The sequence below is a fragment of the Ruditapes philippinarum genome, unplaced genomic scaffold (genome assembly GCF_026571515.1).
Source record: "Ruditapes philippinarum isolate M1 unplaced genomic scaffold, ASM2657151v2 ctg1181_1_1_1_1, whole genome shotgun sequence".
In the NCBI taxonomy this organism is placed as follows: Eukaryota; Metazoa; Mollusca; class Bivalvia; order Venerida; family Veneridae; genus Ruditapes; species Ruditapes philippinarum.
Window position 1 is genome coordinate 107842 of NW_026866847.1, and position 15838 is coordinate 123679.

General features: G+C 31.8%; 1 protein-coding gene and 1 long non-coding RNA gene across 3 annotated transcripts in view; both read right to left on the reverse strand.

Moving 5' to 3' along the window:
* The window catches only part of LOC132733993 (MATH and LRR domain-containing protein PFE0570w-like), a 75503-nt gene that overhangs the window by 51662 nt on the left and 8003 nt on the right, over positions 1–15838 (reverse strand). The window lies entirely within an intron of this gene.
* On the reverse strand, positions 918–5748 carry LOC132733997 (uncharacterized). The gene is made up of 3 exons (XR_009626240.1): positions 4292–5748; positions 2982–3655; positions 918–2226 (listed from the first exon to the last, which is right to left on the reverse strand). It is a non-coding gene; the product is annotated as an uncharacterized LOC132733997 (long non-coding RNA).

Here is a 15838-nt window from a genome sequence, read left to right on the forward strand (position 1 = left end):
AAACATTTTATTACATGCTTTTCGGTGGTTTATAGAAATATATCAGTGATATAAAACTGGTAATTTCACTGTTTGAAACATTGAAAATTACCACTTTGATAATTTCACTGTTTTGAATTTAAGCCCCTTACCTTGTTTCAGTGAAATACAAGCGTGCACAGTACTGGGTACCAACTTAATGACGTGACGTCGTAAATGACGTCACGTTGTATTATTATTTGGCGCGCTTTTCATTCAGTATTAGGTTTAATGTCTTTTTAAAACGTTTCTTTGCATATAATAAAAAGAAAATTTGTTTAGTTTTGTGTAAGATCGAAATATATTTCACCTTGTGAACACCAAAAAATATGATAAACAAGATCAACAAGGAAAGGCGGCGTTCAATGAACGCAACCCCCATATGACCCAGCAACAAGAACCAATGGCAAGGAGCCCAGGCGGACCCCAAACATAAAAAGGACAGGGCAACGACACGTTAATCATTAAATGATAAATAATTTGTAACTGATTAGGAATTCTAGTTTGTACAGAAAACATCAAGGTGCATGTTTCTTTTATTAAGAATAGACTTATTGATTAGATAACTTACAATATTTACAAACATTTATAATGCCACACCCATTTAAAGTATTTCAGCTAGAGTAGAGTGCGCCACTCGTGAAATATACCTTTTGGTGCTCACTCGATGAAATATATTCCGATCTTACACTGAACTAAACAAATATCCTCTATATCAATTTTAATCCTATACTTATTATAGGTATTTATTGGATTCATTATTCAAAATTACATGAAAGAGCATGGAACAAAATATTTTCAAGATCTAGTAATATCTAAATGTTTTTAAAATCTAGTAGAATCAAAACTATACAAAAAATATATACATGTTTTTTGGATAATACACTCTAAGCTGAAATACTTTAAATGGGTGTGGCATTATAAATGTTTGTAAATATTGTAAGTTATCTAATCAATAAGTCTATTCTTAATAAAAGAAACATGCACCTTGATGTTTTCTGTACAAACTAGAACTGCATGGCGTGAATATCCCTGCATACCAATTTGTCAGAATCAACAGTAGTCATTTACAGCTCAAAGACAACCTCCCAGCCAAATCCGAGGGAAGTAAGCCAGTGCATTGTTAATTTATGTATTTTACATGTTTTAGTGGAAAAGATCAAAGTGAACTTTACCTTTGACCTACTGACTTCAAAACTGAAACTGCCATTGAATGACTTCAATAACTCCCCCCCCCACCCATTTCCACGCAGCCTTGCCTGGAGGTGTTTTATGATGAATATATGAGACCATTTGAGCAGACAAGCTAATTGTAATAAAGCCCCTGTGACCTTGACCTTTGTCCCAATGACCTCAAAATCAATAGGGGTCATCTACTAACCTTGACTAACCTCCATGCCAAATATGAAGACTGTGGGTTGAAGGATTCTTAAGTTATTGGGCAGAAAAGCTTTCTTCAGTCAAGGCCCTTGTTACCTTTGACCTGGTGTTCTCAAAATCAATAGAAGTCATCTACTAATCATGACTTACCTCCATGCCAAATATGAAGACTGTGGGCCAAAGGAATCTTAAGTTATTGGACGGACAAGAAAAAACTGACGGACTCCCGACGGCCGGACAAGCTGATTCCAGTATACCCCCCTTACAACTTTGTTGTGCTGGGGTATAACAGATTTCAAACATTGATAAGTTAGCTCATCTTCTTGGTGATGAACTGGCGCCTCTATATACAAATGTGGTTCTGTTCATACATAGGTTATCTCATGTTCTTCGTGATAAACTTTCACCTTGAAGTTGATAAAGTTCTGTTCATACATATTTCAAAAATAGATAAGTGATCTTATTTTCCTGGTGAAAAACTGGTCGCTCATTAAAGTTCTATACATATTATGATATTTCAAATATTGGAAAGTTAGCTCATGTTCTTGGTGAAAGACTGGTGACTAGTTTTCTCCTCAATGTCATTTCTTTTTCTAATTAGATTAAGTCAAGTTACTATATTCATGAGGCTTTCGACATCACATCAAAGAACTCATTATCCAACATTGCAAAGGGCAAGCAGTCTCCTGGTATTCCAATTTCTTTTAAGTTTTGAAAAAACCCAAATACTTCAATTTCTCTAGTGTTTCCGACATGAAGACACATCTACATGTATCTGTCCTTGTCACTCCTGCTTTTACTGTTTTATCATACAAACGCCTCTGTTTCCTGAAATATTTGTTTAGAAAAAGTTAATTGCAAAATTAAAATTCCATTATTTTTGTTTGTTTTTTTCGGTGAGGGGGGGATTTAAAGCACAATTTCCAGCTTTACTGGTTGAGGAAGACCTTGGTGCACATATGTGTATGATTTCAGGCACCTGGGTACCATCAATGTTCCATAAATGAGCTGGATAGCTTTCTCATATGAAATAATCTGTAAACCCTTGCAGAGCTCGAACCTACAGCAGTGAAAGGCTTAAAGGTTTAAAGTCAAGAAACAAAATCAATCCGCCACAGACACCCCAAGTATTTTATCTATTTGCTAAGCAGCAATTTTTTCAAAATTATTTGAATTTATAAATGTGAGTGATTCTGATAAGCTATAGACAGCTAAGTGAAGATAAGATAATCATATATGTCAGATATGTCGGAGTGCTTACTGTGAATATTCAATATTTTAATGTGAATTCTCCTGAGGTGAAAAGGAAAGGAAAGCTGAATTCCTAAATACATGTTACATGTCACAATTGTTCTTGCTATTAATTTTGTTCCTAATTTCTAGTATAAGATGATATTTAAATACACTGTAATTCTTTTTTTATAAATTTGGCTTTTTGTGACAATAGTCTATCCAGTGACAGAAGCACACTGACTTCAAATAAACTGTCCTGGGTCAGCCTTTAAACAAGTCAAGAAAAAAAAGCTATTAGAATATAATAATTAAAAAATATCATATACAAACACTTCTAAATAATCATGTACCTCTTCCTTAAATGCCATGCTATTGAAAGAAACATTTTTCCATTTATTCACTTCAAGGTTAATCAGATTGACAGTCTCACATTTTAGCCTTCATCTCTCTTGATTTCATTCTCATTGACCCTACAGGGTTCGTACAGACATCCAATGCCAAAATTCAAGGACTTTTTAAGCACTATTTAAGCACGTATTCCCATTTTTCAAGCACATTTGTTGCACATATACCGACACAATCTTCAACCTATGATGGATAGTTTGTTCACCATTTTTGTTAAATACACATTTTCTAACATTATAGAAGAACAACTAAGGGTGCATCAAGTACAGATTAGTTCAAAACAACTGCAATTTGTCCACTTACTGTTACCTTGAGTAAACATTTCATTGATTTTGATACTAAATTGGCTCTTTTTTTATTTTGTTAACCGTTGATTTTTATCAAAACTATGTCATTCTGTGATTCAAACATTTTCAAGCAAATTTAAGCACTTTTTAAGCACTTTTCAAGAGAATAATCAAATTCAAGGACTTTTAAGCACTATTTTACATTTTAAGCACTTTTTAAGAAAGAGACTCAAATTTAAGCATTTTTAAGACTGTACGAACCCTGCCCTAAAGCATCCTTAAAATTGATATCCGCCGTTCACATTCACAAATCTGACATGTAGGCTGACCTTCTGAAACAGAAAGTTGGAAAGATAAAATATAATTATTATTAGATATACATATAGTATCCCAATAATTATGTTAATTGATATCAAATCAATAATTTAAGCAGTGTTCGAAATTAGCAGTAGTCCGAGGGCCCGACTACTAAATTTCTCCTCGGGCTACCAACTTTTCACAGTAACAAGCCCAACCAGGCTACTGTATTTTCAGAGGCAATATAAACAACTATTTTGAACAAATGAATCATGCTAGTGAAATGTCTTTTGGGCTAGTGAATATTCCAATCTGGTAGTCCGACCAGCCTAGTCGATTCAAATCCTAATTTCTTACACTGTTTAAGAAACAATTTGTTCAAAATTGTCCAAGCACAAAGATTTTTATAGTATACTATAGTAGTTATAGTGTATATACATTACAGTGTGTACTAAATGTCTTTACAATCTACTATACTGTCCTGAAATTTTAAGAAAACAACAATCTTTAAAATCCATTGTTGTAGAAGTTGCAAAATCAAGTAAATGAAATTGTTCTGGGTTTGTATTATTCTGCACAACTTCTGATCACAAAAGCTTCAAGGACATTTATGAGTGAATCAGGTCCTATCCTGAAAGATAGCAAAAATCAAGAAAATTAAGATATTTTACCTTGAATGTTAATATGGAGGTCAAGTTTAGTCTTGTCTATTTGAAGGGTTGTTGTGGCCAAGTATGAAGACAATACACCAAGATCTGAAAAAGTTATGAACAAGGTTAAAGTTTGTTGACAGCAACAGGAAAGCCGTCATGACTGTAACAATATATTTTGGCCCTAAATGCAAACTGAAAGTTCTAGCCTATACACACTGTTGAGGATAGCCGTTCAGCATTTTTTCAATAATAAATAAATGCAATGATAAAATCGGTAACTTGCAAGTCTTCTAACATTTTTACAAAGAATGAACATATATATTTTTTCCTAATAATTCTACGATGACATTCAGCCTTTTTTATTATAACAAGATATCGGAAAGATATATCAGAATTGAATTGGCCTGTGGACTTTAATGTCAATCATAGAGCTCTTATGCAAAATGTAATGGTAAGCAAACATCCAGCATGAAATTTTCAAGTAGCTAAAAGTTAAATAAAATTATTAAAAATACTTTGTCATAATTCAACTACTGTTGGAAATTGACCAACATGTTTGATTACAAATGTATTGCATCTATATTGTCCATAGAAATAATAAATTAATTTTCAGTCTCTTTCTCTTTGCGCTTTCACACAGATTTCCATGATTTTCAGAAGGAAAAAAAATCTTCTGATCATCAAACACTAAAAATTACTATACCAACTGTAAATTGCAGTCTGTGCGAAAGGCTGTCGGTCCTCGGACCTCGCCAACTAAAAATCAGTAGAGCCGAGATCAATTTCGATACAGTCAGTTGTCATGTCCAAATAAAATTACAGCCAGTTTGAAACTATTTTTTGGCCTTCTAAAATATGCAAAGCTTCCAAGATAAATCTATTTTTTTTTATTTTTGCTTGTATTCACAGACCAAGATAACCAAAATCACCGAAGGATACGACCAGTTTTTGCTAAGTAATGTAAGCCACCATCTTGTCTTCCTTACCAAAACATATTTTTTCTCCAATCTTCAAAATTAAACCTTTGAAAGATGTATTGTTTTCTTGTGAATTATGCTAATGTTTTATTAATTATGTTTCTGTATATTTTTTTTCATAGTATCTTATAGTTGAGTCTGATAATTCATATATGCTAAATATTTTTCTTTATAATTATGGCAATATCCCTCCCCCACCCCTACAAAAAAATACCTTTCAGAGTCCGGGCTGGTAAAAAATCATCAGGGCCGGAAATAAATCTTAGGATCCCAGTCCTTGCAGCTGGAATTTTTTTTTGACTTTCGCATTGACTGAAATTGTATATGATATTCAATAAAATATTCTTTTAGAAAAACAAGTTTGCATATTATTGTTTTAGGCAACTAATTTTTAAAATGCTGTACGGCTAGCCTAAACAGTGAGTATATGCTAGTCGTATGTGACAGCACTTTTTTCAAACAATGCTGGTTCATACTGCTAGCCACTGCCATGATTAATTATTCCTTCCTCTACCAATTCATATACTTCCATCAACAAAATTTTTGAAAAAATATTATTATAATTATCATATAGATGTTAAACAATAAAAGTAATGATGACTTAATATGATGTATTTAAAATTCCGCTGCTAAAGACAAGTTGTTTTTATTGATTTTTTATATCAACAAAGGTAATGAGGTAAGTTTCATCAGTGTATGATGACTTTTAAATTTTTGTTTAAAGTGAAAATTGATAGTCATCAAATTGTTCTAAATATTACCATACTGTTATACAGAGTTCCAGATAATTTTTTGACATTGGTGGTAATTACTTACCCCACTTTCCAGAATGTGGGGGTAAATTTAAAAAGATCAAAAATCTACAGAGTAAAATTAAAGGACTTACTCTGTTTAATGCACCATACTTTATTACATTAAAATTAACACACCATTCTCTAACTAAGTTTATTACATAAATCTTTTTCTTTATATACATTTAAAACAAAAATAAATTCTAAGTCACTAAGTCTGGTCCAATTAATCTCTACAAGACTAAAATAGCATTACAGATTTAAAGGTATTTCATTTTTTATTAAGTAGCGAACAGAATAAAAGATGACTGTACCACACTTTTGTTAAAAATAATTTGATTCTTGGAAAATATCTTAGGTAATTAAGGGGGAAATATCAAAATAAACATCTTTTATTTATTTCCCTGAAAGATCATGTGAAATTTAGCAGATATTCAGCATGAATTTCATTTCAGTTGAAAGGCCTTTCATGTGCATATTTATATTGTTTACACTTAATAATCTTCGACAATGACATAACCAATGCATATTTCTAAATAAAAAATAAAATGTTCATGTTTTTTTGTTTGTTTTTTTCTCACATATTATTCATCAAATACGGAAAATGAAATTAAAAGGAAATTATTTTTTGAAATTATTGACGTTGTATGTTTACTAAATCAACTTTACATTTATTCCGACATTATTCATTACAGGATGGCACAGAAGGATCAACACACGAGCAGGACGTGCGGACTTGGGATTGTACATGTTACTTCCATTATATATAAAAAGTGATGAATAAAGAATCAAAAATATTGTTGAATAATACATAAAAGCCATGGTGTAAACTCTGTAATACTATGCATGCTTATAAAGAGATGAATAAAGAATTTAAAAAATATGCGTTGCTTATTACTACAAAATAATGGTATAAATTTTATTCCAATAACAACATTGTTCCTTCTTTTACCATTTGTGAATATAGGTCGACATTAGTAAAAATATATTTTACAGGTTTCACTTAATGTGTATATATTTGTGTAAATTTTATAAATTATTCTTTTTTTTTCAGGTTTTACTTTCGTATATACGTATATACATTTAAATCATAGTTTTATATCTATTGAGTGGTGAATAAAGAATTAAAACAGATTGTTGTTTATTACATAGAAATCATGATGTATTATTTTGAATAATGTGCATACCTCATTTGTTTATATAGAGAAAAATAAAGTATTTAAAAAATATGTGTTTTTTATAATAATTACGTACGTGGATTTTTTTATGTATTCATGCATTTTAATTCTTTCTCTTTCAAGCTTTATTTTTTGTTTTAGTATATATGTCGATTTTATTCCGATTAAAAGCATTATTTTTCAGCTTTAACTATTTGTATGTATAGTTTGTCATAGATTATAAAAATAAACTTGTGTGAAATGTAATTTGTGTTGACTCTTTAGTTTTTTTTTCAGGTTGTACTTTTAAACGTATATATATTTCTATGATGTTGTTTGTTCACTGAGATCTTGTGTTATTATTTTATGTAAATATCATTATTATTCTAAAGAAAAGAATAAATAATATGTTTAAATTTTCAATATCTTGTCTTTTGATGTGCCCATTATACAATAGCTATTGTTCACTATATAAATTAAGTTAGCCGAAACCACTACCTGTTTTACTATATAAGATCAGTTAGACGAACCGGTAGTTCGACGAAACCACTCCCATCCGTTTCGAAAATGAAAGTACACACCAAAAACGCTTCAAATTTACATTCTTTGCGTAATTAATTTACAGAGTGCGTAAATGAACGCAACAAATTGGTAACCTTGTGCGTTTTTAGTTTTGAATTTTAATACAACTACTTTTTTCATATAAATGTCTATAAATTTACAGATAAAAAATCTATAAAATTATGGACTTACCATAAATATCATGAAATCCTACATCTGATGAAGGCAAAACTGGAAATCAGATCTACATTATTAATTATGTATATCTGAACTTTAGTCATATTGTATTTAACAATTATAATTATTACCAGTCCTTTAAAATTTTGGGACCTCTCATAGGATAGGATTTTATTCATTACAGGACTGGGACAGTACCTCCAGTCGCTTGCAAAAATCATGATCACAAAATTGAAAACTATCATTTTTCACCAATTATTACATTTTACCTGTATACCATGACAAGTTTTGGGCCTATTTTGTTTAGCTTAGATAGCTAATACAGTAATAGAGATGTGTTCAAAAGGTACTCAAAAATGTAATAATAATTCAAGAAAATATCTTTCCATGTTTCTGAATAAGTCCAGATATTAATTATGTGGTTTCAACAATAAAGAGTGATAAAACAAACCAATATGTTAATAAATTGAAAAGTGGACCGAGTTGAAATAAGGCCGAGCTGACTCGGGGCCGAGTACGTTTTACTTTTAGGGCAGAGCTGACACTGAATCGACGTAATGCACTACAAGGTTAGCTTTTAAAAAAGCTAGTAGCGACTCGCTTCGTAATTTTTTTCAAGGGGTGTGTTTAAATGTAAAAATGACAGTTCTGTTAGCTGAAGAGACTTCAGCGAACATCAAAATAAAAGTGCAGTCAACACTGGCCCGGTGCCCGATGGCCAGTGTAAATAAGTTTAGGCCAGTGTAAATTTAAGAAAATTTTGTTAATTATTTAGTAGAATAAATTCAAAACTGGAATTCGGGCCGGTAAATTCAAAATCTTAAACTCATTGACTGAAAGTGACATATAAAGTTCTCTCAGTTTAACCAAGATGAGTATGAGTATATATGAAGATGCATGTAAACAGATAGAATGAAGTCCCTATGTCTATGCACATTTACCATATGGCCTGTTGACCTTGACCACAAAATGTTAGATAGGTAGATTTCATAAAGATGTCTCTTTATACAAAATTAAGTTGTAATATGTTATTTAGTATTGGAATGAGAGGCACAAGTCCTAAAGTAAACACAAGTTGTCAATCAATTCAGCCAGAAAAGCCGGGATCCTATTAAAAAATATAGGGATCCCGGAAATTGACCAGTCTAAGAAAATGTTTTTCAGATAAGCCGGGATCCTATTAAAACGTATAGGGATCCCGGGAATTGACCAGTTCAAGAATATAGTTTTCAGAAAAGCCGGGATCGTATTAAAATGTAAATAGATCTCACGGATTGGCCAGTTCAAGTATATAGTTTTCAGAAAAGCTGGGATCGTATTAAAACATATAGGGATCCCGGGATTTGACCAATTCAAGAATATAGTCTTTGATTTTTCCAATTAATTAGGCATATAATTATAAGTATTGTGATTTCCGCATTTTAAGTTTGTTAATAAATAGCTCTAAATATATCTATATTCTAAGTTAAATTAATTTAACGTTCATTATATACAATAAAAAAAATTAACGTTTAATGGCCTTTCATTACGACAACAATCAACACAAATATAGTTCATTAGGTTTTTCCTCAATATCTTATACGATCCCGGATCCCGGGCGTCCCGGATCCCGGCCAGTAAATACATACACTGAATACCGGAAAGGATAAAATGACCGGAAAAAAGGAAAAATAAAAAATGCACAGAACCAGATGTACACTTATGTTAATTAACCAAACGAAAACTTACTACAGAGAAAACAGGTGAAATCGCTAAATCAAAAGTCAGTGTGAATATGATTTATTGAAAAGAATTCATAAAGACAAACATTTTCATCATCATTATATCTTTGCGCTCAAAACAATACTTGCTGATTTTTAAAAATGGCGTGAAAATTGAAGGTTTTTTGACGCTATGTAAGATTAAATTTGATTGGCTAAATAATTTTGGATCCTAGCCCTGATAGATAAATTTTGTAGAAAGCTGGAAGCCAAGCTTCGGTTAAACTTTTGGATGGCTTCGGAGTTTTAGGTTGTTTCTCAGTAAAATCCTAACGTAATACCGGCTCGCCGTGGCGAGCCGGCAAAATATGCAGTCTATCAAGCGAAATATATCAATAGCTTTACCAGATTGTGAAGAAAACTTGATTATACATACGGAATAGATTGCAACCAAAATAGCAACGTAATAGCTGGGACTTCAATCTTCTCTCGGAATAACTGGCTAAGATGGCGATTTCGGGAAAATGACGCCAGAGGGAAAATAGTTCGTATTCATACGCATACAAGTTTTTACTCTGACATTCACACTTTTTAACCATTTTCAGCTTGAAAGTTCTCTAATATGAAAATCGTATTCCATTTTTCCTGAATTATTGTGTTCTATGATAGTTAGTTAATTTTTGACTTGATAAAATTGGTACTAAATTTATGCAGGTACTTTGGCTCTCATGCATCGGGAACCAGAAGGTAGAACAAATAAACTGGTTCTCATTAAATTTTTATCGACTGCTAGCGTAGTAATAATCAAATCGCGTAAAGCAATGGTTTATTTAATTTTGTGATAAAAGGATTTAAAATTTAGTTATAAAATGACCAGTCAATTTTAAAATAGATAAGGTATTATGATTATCTGAATATCATGGCAAAATATTGGAACTATTTTTGCTCAGCGCAGCTAGATAGCCTACATGCGTTCAAAAGGTAGTAAGCTGAATTTATCGTAATTACATTGGGGGCTTGCGCCCTCAAAAACGATATTACACTAGTGTAATAACACTTTGACGTGACGTCATTTGCGCTATATAGAAACATAGCGTTAAAGCGCGCTAATGTTAGCGTTATACTATAGGCGCGTCATTGAAAAATTACTCATTTTAACATTTTATTGTCCTTATCTTAAATATATATATATGTGAAAAATAGAATATTATATTCGTGTAGATTCAATACTAAATTTATTGAACTCGTTGAATAAAACAATATTATGATTTTATTCAACTCGTTCAATAAATTTATAATTAAACTACACTCATTCAATATCCTCTATTATTTTACTGGTTCAATAAATAATTGAGTATTCAACCTACACTCATTCTATATCCTCTATTAAGGACATGGTTCTTCCCCTTTGATTTGAAATTGCCCATGTAAATGTTATATGTCAACAACATCCACAGGTTTTCGTTTTATTGTTAAATCTCTGTCTACTGTTTCACAAATTCATCTCAGTTCATTTCAGAAATGAATTTTGAGCCAGCGTGTATTTGTTCATGCCTTTTTTTCCCTATCCCACGAGTATGACTATCGGCCCCATTCCCCATCCAAATTATGTTGTTTTGTATTCCCAATCCAAAAAAAATTCCCAATCCAGAAGTCGGCAATTTTGAAAGAAAAAGTACCCATTTTCTATAGACTGTTTAACATACTGAGTTAAAGTTGTATCCTCAAATTTACTGATATCAGTTTTTCATTTGTACACATTTTAGCCTGTCCTTGTATTTTTAATATGACAGAAAAAGCTGGACAGTGTAAGTAAGGTTTATTTAGATTTTTATTATGCTAGCAAATTGTCCACAATTGGCAAATTTCACGATAATTTTTTTCCCAAATTGGAAAATTTTATGACACAAATTTCTCAAATTTGGCATGTGGCATTTTCCCAAAATAAAGAAAAAATGTCTATTGTTTCTTCTCTCAACTCTTCTTAGAATCCTAACCAAATCTGAAATTCTCATGCAACCAAGCTGTCACTTATAAGACATTATTTAAATCAGATCATGACATTGTTTCTGTATTTTTACAAAACTCAGTGAACTACTTCTGAAAAACTGAAGCAATTTTAAAATCTATCGACTAAAAGAATATATTTGAGAACTACTAGTATATCCGCCGGTATCATTTATTTTTTCAGCCATCTAACTAAAATGCCTTTTTAAATAGGCTAGCATTAATATCTTTAGAACACATGCTATAATTCATAAGCTTTATTTTTGTGTTGCCAACAATAATATCTTTCACATTAATCACTCGCCTTAATTCACTACAAAAGCAACAAGAAAAGCATTGATGCAAAGCATCAAAGGGCGTCCAACTAGTAGACATATGATGACAAGATATTCTTATAAACTTTTCAATGGTTTTTACCAGAATTGTATATCACTTATGAATGAGCAGACGAAAGACATTGTTCATTATGAACTTTGATTGGCATGCTAGAGATTAGAATATTACTTGTTATTTCTTTATGACCGTGGTTATTAATAGCAACGGATTTTGTGTGTTTGCGTTTGTTTACCCTCGCCACTGGAAAGAGACCATATGGGCGAGCAACGGATATACATGTATACAATCATTTATAATCCATATGTGTAACGCATGATCAACACCACACTTGTGTAATTGTCCCTTATTATGTTATCGCTATTGGCGAAGACTCCCTCTTAAGGTATCTATTCACACTTAGTAAAAATATGGCACTGGTTATATTACCATGTTGATCATGTTGAGCATAATTGTTTATTATACAATAATTGTAATATCTATTAATTTTGATAAAAAAAATACAGATTTTATGAATATTGTTTTCTTTTCTTTTTTGTGTTTTATGTGCTATTTTATGTTTACTTACTTTTTTTTATTTAAATTGTAAAATAAATTTTAAGAATTCAATTGTCATATTGACCGACGATTATAAGTATAAAATTAACTGGAAAAAGTCAGTAAATAATGGTTAATCTTTCAATATATAATATTGTTTATTCTTATATTCTAAAACCATGTACATTTGTATTTTTCTTTATCATTTTTTAAATTATCAATCAATTGAATAATTCATAAAATCTAATTTGTAACTTTGAATAATTCCTCGGCATCTTTACTAACCACGAATAACAAATTAAATAAAATGTTTCAAAGTTGATAGTGTCGTATTAATACCATAAAAATGTACCTTTTTTCTCAATTATTGTACATATTTATTGTTTTTATCTCATAAAGATAAAATGAAACATGCTATTGTTGTTGTTCTTGTTGGGTTTTTTTTTCGAATTGTATGTTTATGTATAAAAATAATCAATAAATTTGAGAGTTGATCTGTGTTCATTAATTATTGTAACCAAATTAACTGACAAACATTCATTTTGGAAAAAAAGCTTATTTATCTGTAAATTATTTGTTCTGTTCTGTAACGATATCAAACATCTACTCCAAAACCGGGAGAGACCAGACAATAAACGTGTGGTACTATTCGCCGGTCACTAGTAAATCCTGGTCAAAATAGACCGAGAGAGACCGGAATTACCGATAGGAGCACATCCCTCTATAAATAGATTTTCGGAATATTTAGGTCATCAACTCATCATTCTATTTCCAGCTTTCGGATAAATGTACAACAATAACATACCATAAATAATAACCCACTGTGTAAATAAAAACTAGAAATGTGTCCATAGGACACGGATGCCCCCACACGCCACTGTTCTGTCAATCTTATGACTCTAGGTCAAATATTTTTTGGACTACATATGCCACAAGTTGAAAACTAAAAATCAACAAAGGGCCATAATTCTGTTAAATTTGGTCGCAGCAAAAATTCCTTCCTTTACTACCATCTACACAATAAGGTTGTTTATCCCTAGAAGTTTAAGCAAAATCTGCCATCCGGTTTAAGAGGAGTTGCGTTCACAAAATTTCTACATAGTATATAGATATATAATGAAAAAATCAACAAAGGGCAATAATTCTGTTAAATTTGGTTGCAGCAAAAATTCCTTCCTTTACTACCATCTACACATTAAGGTTGTTCATCCCTGGAAGTTTAAGCAAAATCTGCCATCCGGTTTAAGAGGAGTTGCATTCACAAAATTTCTACATAGTATACAGTGAAAAAATCAACAAAGGGCCATAATTCAATAAAATTTGGTCGCAGCGAAAATTCCTTCCTTTACTACCATCTACACCTTAAGGTTGTTCATCCCTGTAAGTTTAAGGAAAATCTGCCACCCGGTTTAAGAGGAGTTGCATTCACAAAATTTCTACAGAGTATATAGTAAAAAATCAACAAAGGGCCATAATTCTGTTAAATTTGGTCGCAGCAAAAATTCCTTCCTTTACTACCATCTACACATTAAGGTTGTTCATCCCTGGAAGTTAAAGCAAAATCTGCCACCCGGTTTAAGAGGAGTTGCATTCACAAAATTTCTACATAGTATATAGTAAAAAATCAACAAAGGGCCATAATTCTGTTAAATTTGGTCGCAGCAAAAATTCCTTCCTTTACTACCATCTACACATTAAGGTTGTTCATCCCTGTAAGTTTAAGCAAAATCTGCCATCCGGTTTAAGAGGAGTTGCATTCACAAAATTTCTACATAGTATCTAGTGAAAAAATCAACAAAGGGCTATAATTCTGTTAAATTTGGACGCAGCGAAAATTCCTTCCTTTACTACCATCTACACATTAAGGTTGTTCATCCCTGTAAGTTTAAGCAAAATCTGCCATCTGGTTTAAGAGGAGTTGCGTTCACAAGATTTCGGGACGTACGGACGGACGGACTGACGGACAAGTGCAACGCTATATGCTCCCACATTGTGGGGGCATAAAAACGAAGAGCGCGATTTATTGACGGAAAAGGTTATTTCATTTGAAAATGTTTGCAAGTTCGCTATTCATTGTACCACGGATTAATTAATAATCAAGCGCCTTCATACCAATCGGAATGATCGGCTTTTATTATGACCGACTAAAAGGCTCGAGAAGTTGCTGTCGCCCTTTCACAAAATCTGATTTCATTCCATAAAGGGGCGCCGCGCTTCGGCGCAGACGCCAATAATGTTACAAGTTATAGTTGTGACCTAGTAGTAGTTGCGTAACAAACTAACTCTATTAAAATTACAAAATTATAGCCAATTATAGCAAAAATCAAGCAAAATTCATTAATTTGACCTTCATTGATAAGTGAAGGTCATAATCAATTTGGTCTACTTAAAGGTCTTGTCCAAAGGATTGTTGTCTTCATACATGTATATGAAAACAATCCATTTCAAATAACAAAGTTATAGCCTGTTAATATAGTTAAAATCAAGAAAAATTAAAACATTCAACCTTCCAGGTCAAGGTCAATTAAGAGTGAAGGTCAAGTTCAGTCTGGCCTACCAAGATGGAGACAATCCATTTAAAAAGAAAAATGTAATGGCCAAGGTTAAAGTTTCTGGACAGCAACAGCAAAGGGAACGACTACCTGACTGTTGCATTAAAATAACTCAAAATTTTTCTTGGTAAAAGTCGAGCTTAAAAATTTAAATTTGCATATTACTAATAACTGTATTAATTTTAAATAACCTGTAGCATTTCCTTAAAATTCAAATCAATTTACTTTTTGCACAGCATTTACAATATTTGTGTGATGGTGAAAAACCAAAAGTTTTATATCTATTCAATGAATCTTGAAAACTAACAGTGTTGCTTATGTTGAACAAAAAATTCCTGTGAAATTTGCTTAGGCTAGCAGCAAACTATGATGACAATTCAGTATGTTTAGGTATCAATGAGTAATTTTTACATGGGCAGGATTTATTGTTGAGTATACTCAAAGGCACCCACGAGAGCTTACATGTAGTACAAGCACAACAACCACAAACAGCCTTATTCAGAGAAATGACCTGTATAAGCATGATAAGTTGTATAAAATGAGAAGTATGAAATATACCCCTTTACAGGTCACCAGCAACGCAGTTGAAATGTTGTTAGCTTGTTTTTAGCCTACTTATCAATAGGCTGATTGCCAAAACATAAAGTTGTCAAGATTGACAAACAAACAGACAAATAATTAAATAAAGAAATTACATATGTTCTCTGAGTGCATAATATTATCAATAGTGATATGACTCTCTCAACATCAATGCTGCCATTGAGCTTCTTTCA